Source organism: Aquarana catesbeiana, linkage group LG11 (assembly GCF_042186555.1).
Source record: "Aquarana catesbeiana isolate 2022-GZ linkage group LG11, ASM4218655v1, whole genome shotgun sequence".
Classification (NCBI taxonomy): Eukaryota; Metazoa; Chordata; class Amphibia; order Anura; family Ranidae; genus Aquarana; species Aquarana catesbeiana.
The window spans coordinates 33,914,263-33,929,236 of record NC_133334.1 but is presented as its reverse complement, the minus strand read 5'-3'; positions in this window follow the sequence as shown (position 1 = coordinate 33,929,236).

Sequence of the window (14,974 nt, the reverse complement as noted above, 5' to 3'; positions counted from 1 at the left end):
TACAGTCGCTATTTTTAGCGCTAAAACACCGGAAAATGCCTTTAGTGTGAAAGGGGTCTAAAATATGACTAAGGGCTGGTTCACACCACAAAAACGCACTCAAGATCCTGCATTCGCATTTTTAACGCGGTATGGTGCATTTTTGATGCGTTTTATATGCGTTTCTGGATGCATTCCAGATGCTTCTTTACTTTTTTTCCATGTTTTTTCCCTGTTTTTTTCCCCACTGTACTGGTGTCTGGTGTGTTTTTTAATGCAATCCAGTGCACTCCGGTGCGGTTTTGATGCGATTTACCACGTTGATTTTTCCTTTTTTTTCTGGAACTGGAAAGGCCCTGAACTGACCACACTGGTGTGAACTATGCCATTGGAAACCATATAACCTACCTTCTATGTGTTTTTGCTGCAGAAAACGGTGTGAACTGGCCCTCAAACTAAAATGGCATCTTAGTCAAAATATTATAACTAAAGCTAAATCAAAATTTGACATCAAAATTGACACTGCACTACCACATAAAAATAAATAGGGGGCATCTACTAAGCTGCTGAAAGAAAAAACAATAAGAAAAAGGCTTTTCTTTTTTTTTTTTTTCTTAATATTTGATTTTGGTAAAATTTTCAGGTAATATGTGCAATGGCATTACAGCCAATAGAGTTTACAGTTTTTTTTTTTTTTTTTTTTTTATATTTTAAAGTTGTTTGTCAAAAAGCAATATTTTTGTTTATTTATTAAAATTGTTTTCTATTGATAAAGATGTTACATAGTTACATAGTAGGTGAGGTTGAAAAAAGACACAAGTCCATCAAGTCCAACCTATGTGTGTGATTATGTGTCAGTATTAAATTGTATATCCCTGTATGTCGCTGTCATTCAGGTGATTATCTAATAGTTTCTTGAAGCTATCAATGCTCCCTGCTGAGACCACCGCCTGTGGAAGGGAATTCCACAACCTTGCCGCTCTTACAGTAAAGAAACCTCTACGTAGTTTAAGGTTAAACCTCTTTTCTTCTAATAGGGCGTACACACGGTCGGACTTTGTTCGGACATTCCGACAACAAAATCCTAGGATTTTTTCTGACGGATGTTGGCTCAAACTTGTTTTGTCTACACACGGTCACACAAAGTTGTCGGAATTTCCGATCGCCAACCACGCGGTCACGTACACCACGTACGACGAGACTAGAAAAGGCCGGTTCAGAACCAAGGGCGGCACCCTTTGGGCTCCTTTTGCTAATCTCGTGTTAGTAAAAGTTTGGTGAGAGACGATTCGCGCTTTTTCAGACTCGTGGCTTTCAGATCGTTTTCTGCTGTTCAGTTTGTGCTTGTGGGTTTGTATCTGCTCTTCAGTGCGTGCAGCAAGTTCCGCGTGACTTTAGGTAGTTATTGTATTCTTGTTCGTTCGTTACTGTTTTTCAGGTCGCTCTTCACAGGCCTTGCTGTTCTTCAGTGCGTTCTGTTACTTCGTTCTGAGCAGCCGACCGTTTTCTAGCCATGTTGCGTATGCGTACTCCTCGTAGAGTTCGTGCTGTGCGGGGGCTTGGTGTTGGGGTCCTGACCTTGACACAAGTCCAGTCCATGAACAGGGTGGGGAGGAGTTCATGGACCAAGAATTGGTTGCTTCAGCGTGACCAGTTCTCTCATATGCCTTTGCTCCGCGAGATCCGTGAGAATAATCCTGATGATTTCAGGAACTTTCTCCGGATGACGGACCCCGTGTTTCACTGTTTGTTGGCTTCGCTGACCCCCTATATTAGCAGGCAGGATACCTGCATGAGGCAAGCCATCACTCCGGAGCAGAGGTTGGTCGCTACCCTGCGGTATTTGGCCACAGGGAGAAGTCTGCAGGACTTGAAGTTCTCGACAGGCATCTCCCCCCAGGCTCTGGGGATCATCATCCCAGAGACCTGTTCTGCCATCATCCAGGTCCTACAGAAGGAGTATATGAAGGTAAGATTTTTATCCTTTTATATCACATTTTATTGTATTGAATGTTTGCTAATATCTTGTATTTCTTTCCTCATTCCCTAATTACCATGATTGGAATATGCTGTGAATGTCCCCTTTGTCCTCATGCATGCTGGATTTTTATGTAATTATTATTTTATGTCCTTCATACATATTTGCCCTTCAATAACCTCCCCAGCATGGTGTCTCCTGCCCTATATTCACCTCATGTAGTCACTTAACAATGTATTTTATCAGCTCCATAGTAGTGCTTTACCCCAAACACCCCCTAAAATGTTTGGAAATGTTATTTTAGCTTTAAATTCAGGCAGAGTGCCAGAGGCTTTTTTTTGTGGTGTCCCCAAATAATTTTTAGTAACCCTCCCTCCCCCAACTGCTAAGTCAGCTGATCCCAATTCTCTATCCTCAATCATCTATCTGCTGACTTTGCCAAACCCATACACACTATACCCATCTCTTTACTGGTCAGATTTATGGATGAATTCCCCAAAGCATGTAGTGCAAGGGCCTGCCTGTATACTTTCCAATGGTACTGTTTAAATTTTTTGTATCCTATTATTATCTTGATAGGTAATAGCAGAATGTCCAAATGTCCTCAAATGTGTACAATGTGTATTTATATCTTTGTATTATGACACTTCTTACCTGTCCAGTGGTCTGCCAATAGTGTAACTAAGGAGGGTCTGTTCAAAGTAATACCCATTACTTGAGCATTCATCTCTCAATGAAGTGAAGAGGGTTACCTGTCCAAGATTTACACACACCCCCTATAATGTTAGAAACGGCCCATGAGAGGGGGGGAGGGGGAATATGATAGGTGTACCTTATACTTTGGTGTTGTTAAATTCCCCTTAATAAATGCTATCTGGAGGTTGCCCCATAATGTTTGTGTCTAATCTGCTTGCCATGTTTCAGAGTAAAAATAGTAATGTTTATTGTTTTTTCCTCAACAGTTTCATTCCACGCCACCAGAATGGCAGACTGTGGCCTCCCACTTTGCCCAGCGGTGGGACTTTCCTAACTGCGGAGGGGCAATTGATGGGAAACACGTCCACATCGTCCCACCATCCAACTCGGGGTCGTACTATTATAATTACAAGGGGTTTAATAGTATAGTGATGTTGGCAGTGGTGTCGGCTAATTACGACTTCTTGTATGTGGACGTGGGGAAGAATGGCCGGATGTCCGATGGTGGAGTCATCGCCCAGATGGAGTTCTACAGGCGTCTCCAGAATGGCAGCTTGGACTTGCCAGCTCCAGAGGACAATGTTGAAGGACTCCCATTTGTGTTCGTTGCTGATGAAGCATTTGCGCTGGGGGACCACCTGATGCGGCCATTCCCAATGAGGACCCTCACCCCGGAACAGAGGGTTTTTAATTACCGGCTGGCCAGAGCCCGAAGAGTGGTGGAGAACACATTTGGAATCCTGGCCAGCCGGTTCCGACTATTTCTGACACCCATCCATATGGCGGAGTATAAACTGAACCATATTATACTGGCGTGCTGTGTTCTCCATAACTTTTTAAGGAAACATTCGGCCAACTATGCTGGCTCAGTTGGGCCTGAGGCCGGAATCCTACATCAAACCACACTGACGGCGCTTGAAAGTGGCCGTCCTGGCTTGCCCTCCCTGAGTGCCCGTGATGTCCGGTTACGCTACCTGGAGTTCTTTGCGGGTAGGGGGGCTCTCAATATGCCAGACAATATGTGAAGCCTTTTTCTAATAAAAAAAACAAAAAAATTCTTGGTGGACATTTACTGCTTGTGTTTGTTTTAGCTGACCCTGTCATAAATGTGTTGAGTCCAGAAAATGTCCTGATTGTGTAACCTTATACAAAGCACTGTTGGCTGTTATTTCCTAAATGCAAAAACACATTTCACTACAAGTGCACTTGCAACTGCACTGAAACAGCACTTGTAGTGCAAAGTGGATTTGCCCTTAGGAAATAGCCCCCATTTTCACAGAAAGCAGCAATTACATCACCCCAAAAGTGTTGTAGCATTGAGACAATAATCCACACATTCTTGATTAACAATCTTTTTAATACCTGCACAATCACATGTGCATTTACCAAAGGTTTTTCAAACAAACCAACATGTTTGTTGTATAACAATTTTTGTGGTGGCATTATCCAAAATCAAAATGTCCATTTTATAGAAAACAGGCCTGTGTAAAACCAACAAGAAAAGACACAAATCTTGAACTTACAAACGTCACATTTGGTCGAATTTGAAGGCAATATCAGACATGAGTATTTAGGAACTGTGTTTGATATTGCGTTCAGATGGGGGGAAATCACCCCTGGAAAAGCCAAATTTGGAAGATGCACACCAATTTCCCAATGTCAACATGTGCTATCTGCCATCATGGGGGATCAAGGGATGTGTTTTGGGGGAGAAACCCCTTCCTCACCGCTACTTTATTATTGAGGAAGGGGTTGCACCCCCAAAACGCGTCCATTGATCTCCCGTGATGGCAGATAGCATATGTTGGCACACTGTGTACATCCTCCAAATTTGGCTTTGGGAAAAATTACAAAAACATTTAGCACATTGTAGCACACAAAAGAAGAAAGTGATTTGGAGGGGTTTTAAACTCGCCCCAAAACATCAATGATGTTTTTATATTTTGGAATAACATCATTGATGTTTTGCTTGATGTTTTCCAATTGTAAATTACACCCCATGATCTCCCCGATCAGGATCTGGGCACTTTCGGATGTGAAAGGATCTGGATCCACAACCTCACGATCACCTAAAAAGAGAGGAACCCCAAAATAAATTTGGTTTAAAAAAAATGCCGCCATCCATCTCTTATCTGTTGTGGTGACTAGTTCCACCACATCTTCTTCCTCCTGCTCAGCTTGGGTTGGGGGGATTTCCCCTTCTTCCAGAGGGGGGAGGGGCTCTGGTCTCCTCGGAGGAGGGGTGTCCCCCGAGTTTTTTCTCCCCTATGTCAAACAAAAATGGTATAATTAGCACACAGATGTTTAATGTCAGAACTAGAAATAGGAAACATTGCTTGGAAGTGGGGTACAATTGTCAATTTTAGCAGAGTTCCAAGATGTATTTTTTTTAGTGTCCTTTGTCAACATGCAATACTTTACCTGTTTAGTACAAGCTTCACAGATGTAGCCCCCCCCCATAGTATACACTGGAGCACCTGTGTGGGGCCCCCTACTAAAAATGTTGTTCTGGTGTCCCACACTATTGCTCCAGTGTCCAGATGTGAAAACAGCTGCTCAGTGTCCTCTCCTTACACAGAATCTAGTTTGCATTTCATTCTAGTAACAATAATACAAGTAAAAAGGCGCAAAGCACAGTTACCTTGAAAGTAAAACCGATTAGTCCAGAAACTGAAAACTGTAAAAATGCATGTGTAAGTTCATGCATATATACTGGGAGTATATACAAGAGGTCAGTCAGGGCGGCCACCAAAGGAACCAAAAGCAGGGTCCAGCAAGCTAAAACAAACAACAAGGAGAGGGGCGCCTCTGAGTATAAATCATAAATACATTTTATTAAAACAACAATATCCACTCACATGGAAGTTGGAGAAGTTGCATTAGGGTCGGTTGGCTGGGCTGGAGAGATGCGGTGGAACTACAGGTCACAGCGGTTCCTGCAGGGCATGCCAGGTCCAAAGAGGATTAGTTCTTGCAGCCAGGTTCAGTCTCTTGCAGCGAACAGTCCAAAACAAATCCTGCGGGGTTGGGAGCCAGGTTATGTCCCAGATGCACAGATAGGGGTTCCAGGGAAGGAAGGGAGAGATGTGTAGGACGCCAGAGCATCCGTTCAGCCGTGCTGCTGCTCACTGATAGAATGGTGTGAAGCCTCTAGGAAGGGAAAAAGGCCGGCCGAGCCGAAGATCTCTAGCGAGGCTTGGGAGAGCAAGTACAGCGTGGCGCCCGGTGATGACGTCACACGCATTGCGACGCGTTCAGAATAGGCTTGCCATTGGTGGACGAATGGCCGCATTCCTTTGTCAAGCATAGGGAGAGGAGGACACAGTGGGCTTATATAAGCTGAAAAGAGGGGGGGGCGGGGCCGGAAAGTCCGTGATTTGCATAAAAAATAGGTAATGGGCGGCATTAAATGGCAGGGGGGATAAAAACAAAAGGACCTTACAATGACATAGTGCAGAAAAAATAAAAGGGAGAATATATGTATATAATTTTACAACAGGGCTCCAATTAGACAAAACATTGTTGAATAAAACCAGATAAGGTAAGATAAATTCAGGAACAAGCATTTAAAACATCATGAGGAAATAAATCATAAGGTACAGTGCAATAAAATAGATCAAATAAATATAAATAAATATACAGTAAATACAGTAGACTGCCATAAGATGTTATGTATAGAGAGTGGGAGATGACTGTCAAGGATAGGGGATTAATAGTTGTAGTCTGCACCGTCTGGTGTGCAATATGGAATAAAACAATGTAAATTTAATTAATAAATTATAAATTGATCCTGGACTATGATTACAGAGAATATGGAAATAAACACTGATGGATTTTAGTATTTCAGGGTAAGTGGGGGGAGGGGGGGAGGGGAGATATGTACATATATAAATGTGTGAGGGGGAGATGCACATATATAAAAAAAAAAAAAAAAAAAAAAAGGGGGGGGGGGGGGGGTAAAAAAAAGGGGGGTAAAAAGAGGAAAAAAAATAAGGGGGGGTAAAAAAAAGGGGGGTAAAAAGAGGGTAAAAAAAAAAAAAAGGGGGGGGTAAAAAAGGGGGTAAAAAGAGGGAAAAAAATATATAGGGGGGGTAAAAATGGGGGGTAAAAAGAGGGGGGAAAAAAAGGGGGGTAAAAAAAGGGGGTAAAAAGAGGAAAAAAAAAAAAAAAGGGGGGGGGTATAAAAAAGGGGATAAAAAGAGGGAAAAAAAAAAAAAAACTACAACTGAGACAAAATTTCATGGTAGCTGTAAAGTGGTAGAGGAAAGGTTGTTATAGGACTGTGGATATCTCTATTCCTTCATTGAGGCCGCCAGGGGAGAGTACATCTAAGCAGTATATCCAGAAAGTCTCTCTGGCGCAAAGCTTTTTGAACCGTTCAGCTTCTGACATGTGTTTAGGGATTTGTTCAATAACCCAAACAGACAGACCGGTGGTAGATTTGTTGTGACACTCGGCAAAGTGCCAAGGGACACTGTGTTTGTCCTTACCACCCTCAATGAGTCGTCGATGCTGGGCCGAACGCTGCTGAGTGGGCAGATTGTTCGCCCAACATAGATTAACCCACAAGGGCACGTGAGGCCATACACTACAAAATTAGACGAGCAGTTATAGAATTGTTCCAATGTATAAATTCTGCCTTTAGATAGAAAAGATTTTTTGCCATGTTCCACAAACATACAAGTCTTGCAGCGGGCTTTCTTACACTGATACATGCCGACTAGTGGTATGAGGGTGGTGGGTGTGTGAAATGGGCTTGTTGATGGGCAATTTACTTGGGGCAATCCTATTTTTGAGACTCGGAGCCTTTCGGTACGTGATTCTGGGTATAAGCGGAAGGGAGGTTTTCAGAAGTGGATCCTGTAGCAGAATTGACCAGTGTTTCTTTAGTATATTTTCCATTTTTTTGTACTGAAAATTGAGGTAGTGATAAACCTAGTGGAATGATCTGTTATCTCTTATCTTTTTTGGCAGGTTTGCCTTTAGCGTAATAGTTGCATGCTTGATCAACTAGATCTTTAGGATAGTCCTTGTCGGCGAACTTCTTTTTAAGTTGTATACTCATGGTGTCATAGTCGCTGTCTAGGGTGCAGTTCTGTCGTAGGCGGCAGAACTGACCTTTAGGTATGTTTTGTGTCCATTTTGGATAGTGGCAACTCCTATAGTGCAAATAGGAGTTGCCAGCGGTAGGTTTGATGTGGTTTTTTTGCGATAATCATGTTGTCTAAATGACCCAGATCTAAATCTAAGAAGGCCAGATTCAAGTAGGATCGACAACGTGAGTGAAAGACAAGCCGTATGGATTGGAATTGCAATGTTGGACAAAAAGGGAAACTAGGTCGACAGGGCCATCCCAAATGATGATTATGTCATCAATGTAGCGGCCAAAAATACAATATTGGCACAGTGGGGGTTGTTTTTGTATAATGAAATTCTTTTCCAATAACCCATCGCCAGGTTGGCGTAGGAGGGAGCGAAATTCGCTCCCATCGCAGTTCCCTTAGTTTGTAGGTAGAAGTCGCCATTGAAATCAAAATAGTTATGGGTGAGGCAAAAATTGGTTGCCTCCAAGATGAATGCAGCTTGTCTGGGGTTGATAGAGGGATCTTGTGCGAGAAAAATTCTAGCGCAAGAAAACCAAAAGAGTGTGGGATTGAAGTGTAAAGTGATGTGACGTCCAGAGATAACCAGAGGTAAGATGGTTCCCCACTTGTAAGATGCAAGTAGTTCCAACAAGTGTGAACCATCTCTGATATAGGACGGTAATTGTTTAACAATGGGCTGGAGATATAGGTCAATATATTGACTGAAACCGGTAGTAACACTCTCCATGGCAGCCACAATGGGCCTGCCAGGGGGAGAAGTGAGACTCTTGTGGATTTTAGGTAACGTGATAGAAATATGGGATCTGGTAAAGTTTTTGGTGAAGAAAGAGGCTTCTGTTTTGTCGATCACTCCGCCATCAAGAGCTGATTTTACCAAAATGTTAACTTCAGCGGCAAATTCAATGGTGGGGTCCTTGGAAAGTTTTTTTATATGTAGTCTCATCTGAGAGGAGTCTAAGGGCTTCGTTAATGTAATCTGCCCTTGTTTTGCAGGACAATACCTCCCCCTTTGTCCGCTGATTTGATGATAATGTCAGCCGAGGTGTTAGGGAATCCAGAGCCTGGATTTCAGAAGCTGAAAGGTTGTGTATATGAGAAGGTATCGTGGTAGAAGTCTGGCAAAGTTTCAGGAAGTCAGCATATACTACCCTGTAAAAACTTTCAAGGTAAGGGCCTTTTGACTGGGCCGGCCCAGTCAAAAGGCCCTTACCTTGAAAGTTTTTACAGGGTAGTATATGCTGACTTCCTGAAACTTTGCCAGACTTCTACCACGATACCTTCTCATATACACAACCTTTCAGCTTCTGAAATCCAGGCTCTGGATTCCCTAACACACTCGGCTGACATTATCATCAAATCAGCGGACAAAGGGGGGAGGTATTGTCCTGCAAAACAAGGCAGATTACATTAACGAAGCCCTTAGACTCCTCTCAGATGAGACTACATATAAAAAAACTTTCCAAGGACCCCACCATTGAATTTGCCGCTGAAGTTAACATTTTGGTAAAATCAGCTCTTGATGGCGGAGTGATCGACAAAAACAGAAGCCTCTTTCTTCACCAAAAACTTTTACCAGATCCCATATTTCTATCACTTACCTAAAATCCACAAGAGTCTCACTTCTCCCCCTGGCAGGCCCATTGTGGCTGCCATGGAGAGTGTTACTACCGGTTTCAGTCAATATATTGACCTATATCTCCAGCCCATTGTTAAACAATTACCGTCCTATATCAGAGATGGTTCACACTTGTTGGAACTACTTGCATCTTACAAGTGGGAACCATCTTACCTCTGGTTATCTCTGGACGTCACATCACTTTACACTTCAATCCCACACTCTTTTGGTTTACTTGCGCTAGAATTTTTTCTCGCACAAGATCCCTCTATCAACCCCAGACAAGCTGCATTCATCTTGGAGGCAACCAATTTTTGCCTCACCCATAACTATTTTGATTTCAATGGCGACTTCTACCTACAAACTAAGGGAACTGCGATGGGAGCGAATTTCGCTCCCTCCTACGCCAACCTGGCGATGGGTTATTGGGAAAAGAATTTCATTATACAAAACAACCCCCACTGTGCCAATATTGTATTTTTTGGCCGCTACATTGATGACATAATCATCATTTGGGATGGCCCTGTCGACCTAGTTTCCCTTTTTGTCCAACATTGCAATTCCAATCCATACGGCTTGTCTTTCACTCACGTTGTCGATCCTACTAATCTGGCCTTCTTAGATTTAGATCTGGGTCATTTAGACAACATGATTATCGCAAAAAAACCACATCAAACCTACCGCTGGCAACTCCTATTTGCACTATAGGAGTTGCCACTATCCAAAATGGACACAAAACATACCTAAAGGTCAGTTCTGCCGCCTACGACAGAACTGCACCCTAGACAGCGACTATGACACCATGAGTATACAACTTAAAAAGAAGTTCGCCGACAAGGACTATCCTAAAGATCTAGTTGATCAAGCATGCAACTATTACGCTAAAGGCAAACCTGCCAAAAAAGATAAAGAGATAACAGATCATTCCACTAGGTTTATCACTACCTTCAATTTTCAGTACAAAAAAATGGAAAATATACTAAAGAAACACTGGTCCATTCTGCTACAGGATCCACTTCTGAAAACCTCCCTTCCGCTTATACCCAGAATCACGTACCGAAAGGCTCCGAGTCTCAAAAATAGGATTGCCCCAAGTAAATTGCCCATCGACAAGCCCATTTCCAACCCCACCACCCTCATACCACTAGTCGGCATGTATCAGTGTAAGAAAGCCCGCTGCAAGACTTGTATGTTTGTGGAACATGGCAAAAAATCTTTTCTATCTAAAGGCAGAATTTATACATTGGAACAATTCTATAACTGCTCGTCTAATTTTGTAGTGTATGGCCTCACGTGCCCTTGTGGGTTAATCTATGTTGGGCGAACAATCTGCCCACTCAGGCAGCGGTTCGGCCAGCATCGACGACTCATTGAGGGTGGTAAGGACAAACACAGTGTCCCTCGGCACTTTGCCGAGTGTCACAACAAATCTACCACCGGTCTGTCTGTTTGGGTTATTGAACAAATCCCTAAACACATGTCAGAAGCTGAACGGTTCAAAAAGCTTTGCGCCAGAGAGACTTTCTGGATATGCTGCTTAGATGTACTCTCCCCTGGCGGCCTCAATGAAGGAATAGAGATATCCACAGTCCTATAACAACCTTTCCTCTTACCACTTTACAGCTACCATGAAATTTTGTCTCAGTTGTAGTTTTTTTTTTTTTTCCCTCTTTTTACCCCCCTTTTTTTACCCCCCCCCCCCCCTTTTTTTTTTTTTTCCTCTTTTTACCCCCCCTTTTTTTTACCCCCCTTTTTTTTCCCCCTCTTTTTACCCCCATTTTTTACCCCCCCTATATATTTTTTCCCTCTTTTTACCCCCCTTTTTTTACCCCCCTTTTTTTTTTTTTTTTTTTTTTTACCCTCTTTTTACCCCCCTTTTTTTTACCCCCCTTATTTTTTTTCCTCTTTTTACCCCCCTTTTTTTTACCCCCCCCCCCCTTTTTTTTTTTTTTTATATATGTGCATCTCCCCCTCACACATTTATATATGTACATATCTCCCCTCCCCCCCCTCCCCCCACTTACCCTGAAATACTAAAATCCATCAGTGTTTATTTCCATATTCTCTGTAATCATAGTCCCAGGATCAATTTATAATTTATTAATTAAATTTACATTGTTTTATTCCATATTGCACACCAGACGGTGCAGACTACAACTATTAATCCCCTATCCTTGACAGTCATCTCCCACTCTCTATACATAACATCTTATGGCAGTCTATTGTATTTACTGTATATTTATTTATATTTATTTGATCTATTTTATTGCACTGTACCTTATGATTTATTTCCTCATGATGTTTTAAATGCTTGTTCCTGAATTTATCTTACCTTATCTGGTTTTATTCACAATGTTTTGTCTTAATTGGAGCCCTGTTGTAAAATTATATACATATATTCTCCCTTTTATTTTTTCTGCACTATGTCATTGTAAGGTCCTTTTGTTTTTATCCCCCCTGCCATTTAATGCCGCCCATTACCTATTTTTTATGCAAATCACGGACTTTCAGGCCCCGCCCCCCCCTCTTTTCAGCTTATATAAGCCCACTGTGTCCTCCTCTCCCTATGCTTGACAAAGGAATGCGGCCATTCGTCCACCAATGGCAAGCCTATTCTGAAACGCGTCGCATGCGTGTGACGTCATCACTGGGCGCCACGCTGTACTTGCTCTCCAAGCCTCGCTAGAGATCTTCGGCTCGGCCGGCCTTTTTCCCTTCCTAGAGGCTTCACACCATTCTATCAGTGAGCAGCAGCACGGCTGAACGGATGCTCTGGCGTCCTACACATCTCTCCCTTCCTTCCCTGGAACCCCTATCTGTGCATCTGGGACATAACCTGGCTCCCAACCCAGCAGGATTTGTGTTGGACTGTTCGCTGCAAGAGACTGAACCTGGCTGCAAGAACTAATCCTCTTTGGACCTGGCATGCCCTGCAGGAACCGCTGTGACCTGTAGTTCCACCGCATCTCTCCAGCCCAGCCAACCGACCCTAATGCAACTTCTCCAACTTCCATGTGAGTGGATATTGTTGTTTTAATAAAATGTATTTATGATTTATACTCAGAGGCGCCCCTCTCCTTGTTGTTCATTCTAGTAACAAAGCCATCTACACAACCCAATTCTTTGAAGACAAGTATAGGGCGTCAAAATGGTGGCCAAATGCATATGGGCTAAACAATGGTATTTTATAGTTGGAACGAAAAATGTTTGATCCGAACGAATAATGTGCCCATGAACATGAAAGTTGCCATTTTAAACTGTACAACAGTTCCTAAAAGCACATGGAGCAGCACGAACGTAATAAACACAAAAAAAATAGAACACAGCACAAATACTTACTTTTTTGCAGCACTCTCCGGATCTTTCTGTACTGCTCATGTTCTCGTAATTTCAGGTCCGACCACCGCTTCCTGAGCTGATCTTTCGATCGTCATACTCCGAAATTCCGGTGCAGACTCCTGACCACTTTCGCCATGATCTTGGCCTTTCTGACATTGGGGTTGGGGTAAGGCCCATACTTTCCATCATAGTCGGCCTTCTTCAGGATGTCCACCATCTCCAACATCTCGCCAAAGGACATATTTGAGTCCTTAAATCTCCTTCTGGATCGGGACGTTTCAGGCTCCGGCCTTTCCTCCTCCTCGTTGCTACAATTAGCATGCACCTGCTGCCTATCTTCCATGTGCTCTTCCCCCACTGCGCCGAACGAAAAGGGGTGGGGAATAGACTAGAAAGAACGTCAGGGGCGGGCGGAGTTATACGCATGCGCAGTGTGTATAAAGCGTAACACACGTGCGTATTACGATCTGTGAGCGGAGGAAGGAGCATCGGAGACGCCGATCGTGATAACGAAGGTAAGATCTAAACTTGCGCCTATACTGCTTCGAAATGGAAGCCTATATTGTAACAAGATTAGGAGAGTTTTGCCTGACATTAGGGTTTGTCTTGTGTTGTGTCTTGCAGAGAAAATGGATGGGTTCAACGACCACAATTTCCTGCCCCTGTTTATAGACAAGTACAGGGAGCTGCCCTGTCTGTGACAGGTGAGACACCCCCACTATACCCTTAAACAAAAGAGGCAGACAGCGCTGGAGAAACTGCTGGAGTTGGTGAAGCCGGTGGTCCCCACAGCAACCATCCCCTATTTAAAAGCTAAAATTGGTGGCCTGAGGAGCACTTATCTTAGGGAGCGCAAGAAGGTCACAGATTCCCAGAGATCCGGAGCTGCAGCAGATGACGTTTATGTCCCCAGGCTGTGGTACTATGAGAGACTGCGATTTCTGTCAGACCACACTGAAGTCAGGGAATCCCTCTCTACTCTTCCTTCCACGCTTCCTTCCACCCCAGCTGAGACTTCCGATGTCCAACCTGGGCCTTCCAGCCAGGAAGAAGTGGAGGAGCCCAGCTGGAGTCAGGTATAGCATTCTTCTACAGATTTCTGGTCAATAAATAAATGATGTTTATTAGATGTTATTATTGATCACTAATTTCTGATTAAAAAAAGTGCTTTACATATCAATAGACAGTAGTGGGCACCCAAAATTGCCACAAGAATGAAAACTGCTGGGCTCAGAATGATAGTCTGTTATATTTGTTAACATTGAATTTGCAACAGTCAGGAGGTGAAAATTGTGTGTGATTGATGAAGAAAATACTAAAACTATGTCCCTTTTTCATACACAGGAAGACCTCAGCCAGGAGGAGGTTGTGGCATGCATTAAAGACAAAAAATATATAAAAAATATACAAAAATATGTTGTCAGATGTGAGAAATCAAAATATATTGAGGGAATCACGATAAATAGTAAAGAAATAAGTTTGTGAGAAGTGTGTGTGAATATGAGCAGCAAAACTACTTAATTCTTGTCACATTATAAAGAAGAAGAGAGTGCGCTGTATTAAACCATTTTTAACATTGCAGCGTGACGAAAGTGCTGTATCCATTGCGAACGCTAATTTTACCAAAACGAGCTGTTCCGTCTCGGAATTTCTTCTGAGCATGCGTGGCACTTTGTGCGTCGGAACAGGCCACACACGGTCGGAATTGACGCGATCGGATTTTGTTGTCGGAAAATTTTATCTCCTGCTGTCCAACTTTGTGTGTCGGAAAATCCGATGGAAAATGTCCGATGGAGCCCACACACGGTCGGAATTTCCGACAACACGCTCCGATCGGATATTTTCCATCGGAAAATCCGACCGTGTGTACGGGGCGTAAGTGTAATGAGTGGCCATGAGTCTTATTAAACTCTCTTCTGCGAAAAAGTTTTATCCCTATTGTGGGGTCACCAGTACAGTATTTGTAAATTGAAATCATATCCCCTCTCAAGCGTCTCTTCTCCAGAGAGAATAAGTTCAGTGCTTGCAACCTTTCCTCATAACTAAGATCCTCCAGACCCTTTATTAGCTTTGTTGCCCTTCTTTGTACTCGCTCCATTTCCAGTACATCCCTCCTGAGGACTGGTGCCCAGAACTGGACAGCATACTCCAGGTGCGGCTGGACCAGAGTCTTGTAGAGCGGGAGAATTATCGTTTTATCTCTGGAGTTGATCCCCCTTTTAATGCATGCCAATATTCTGTTTGCTTTATTAGCAGCAGCTT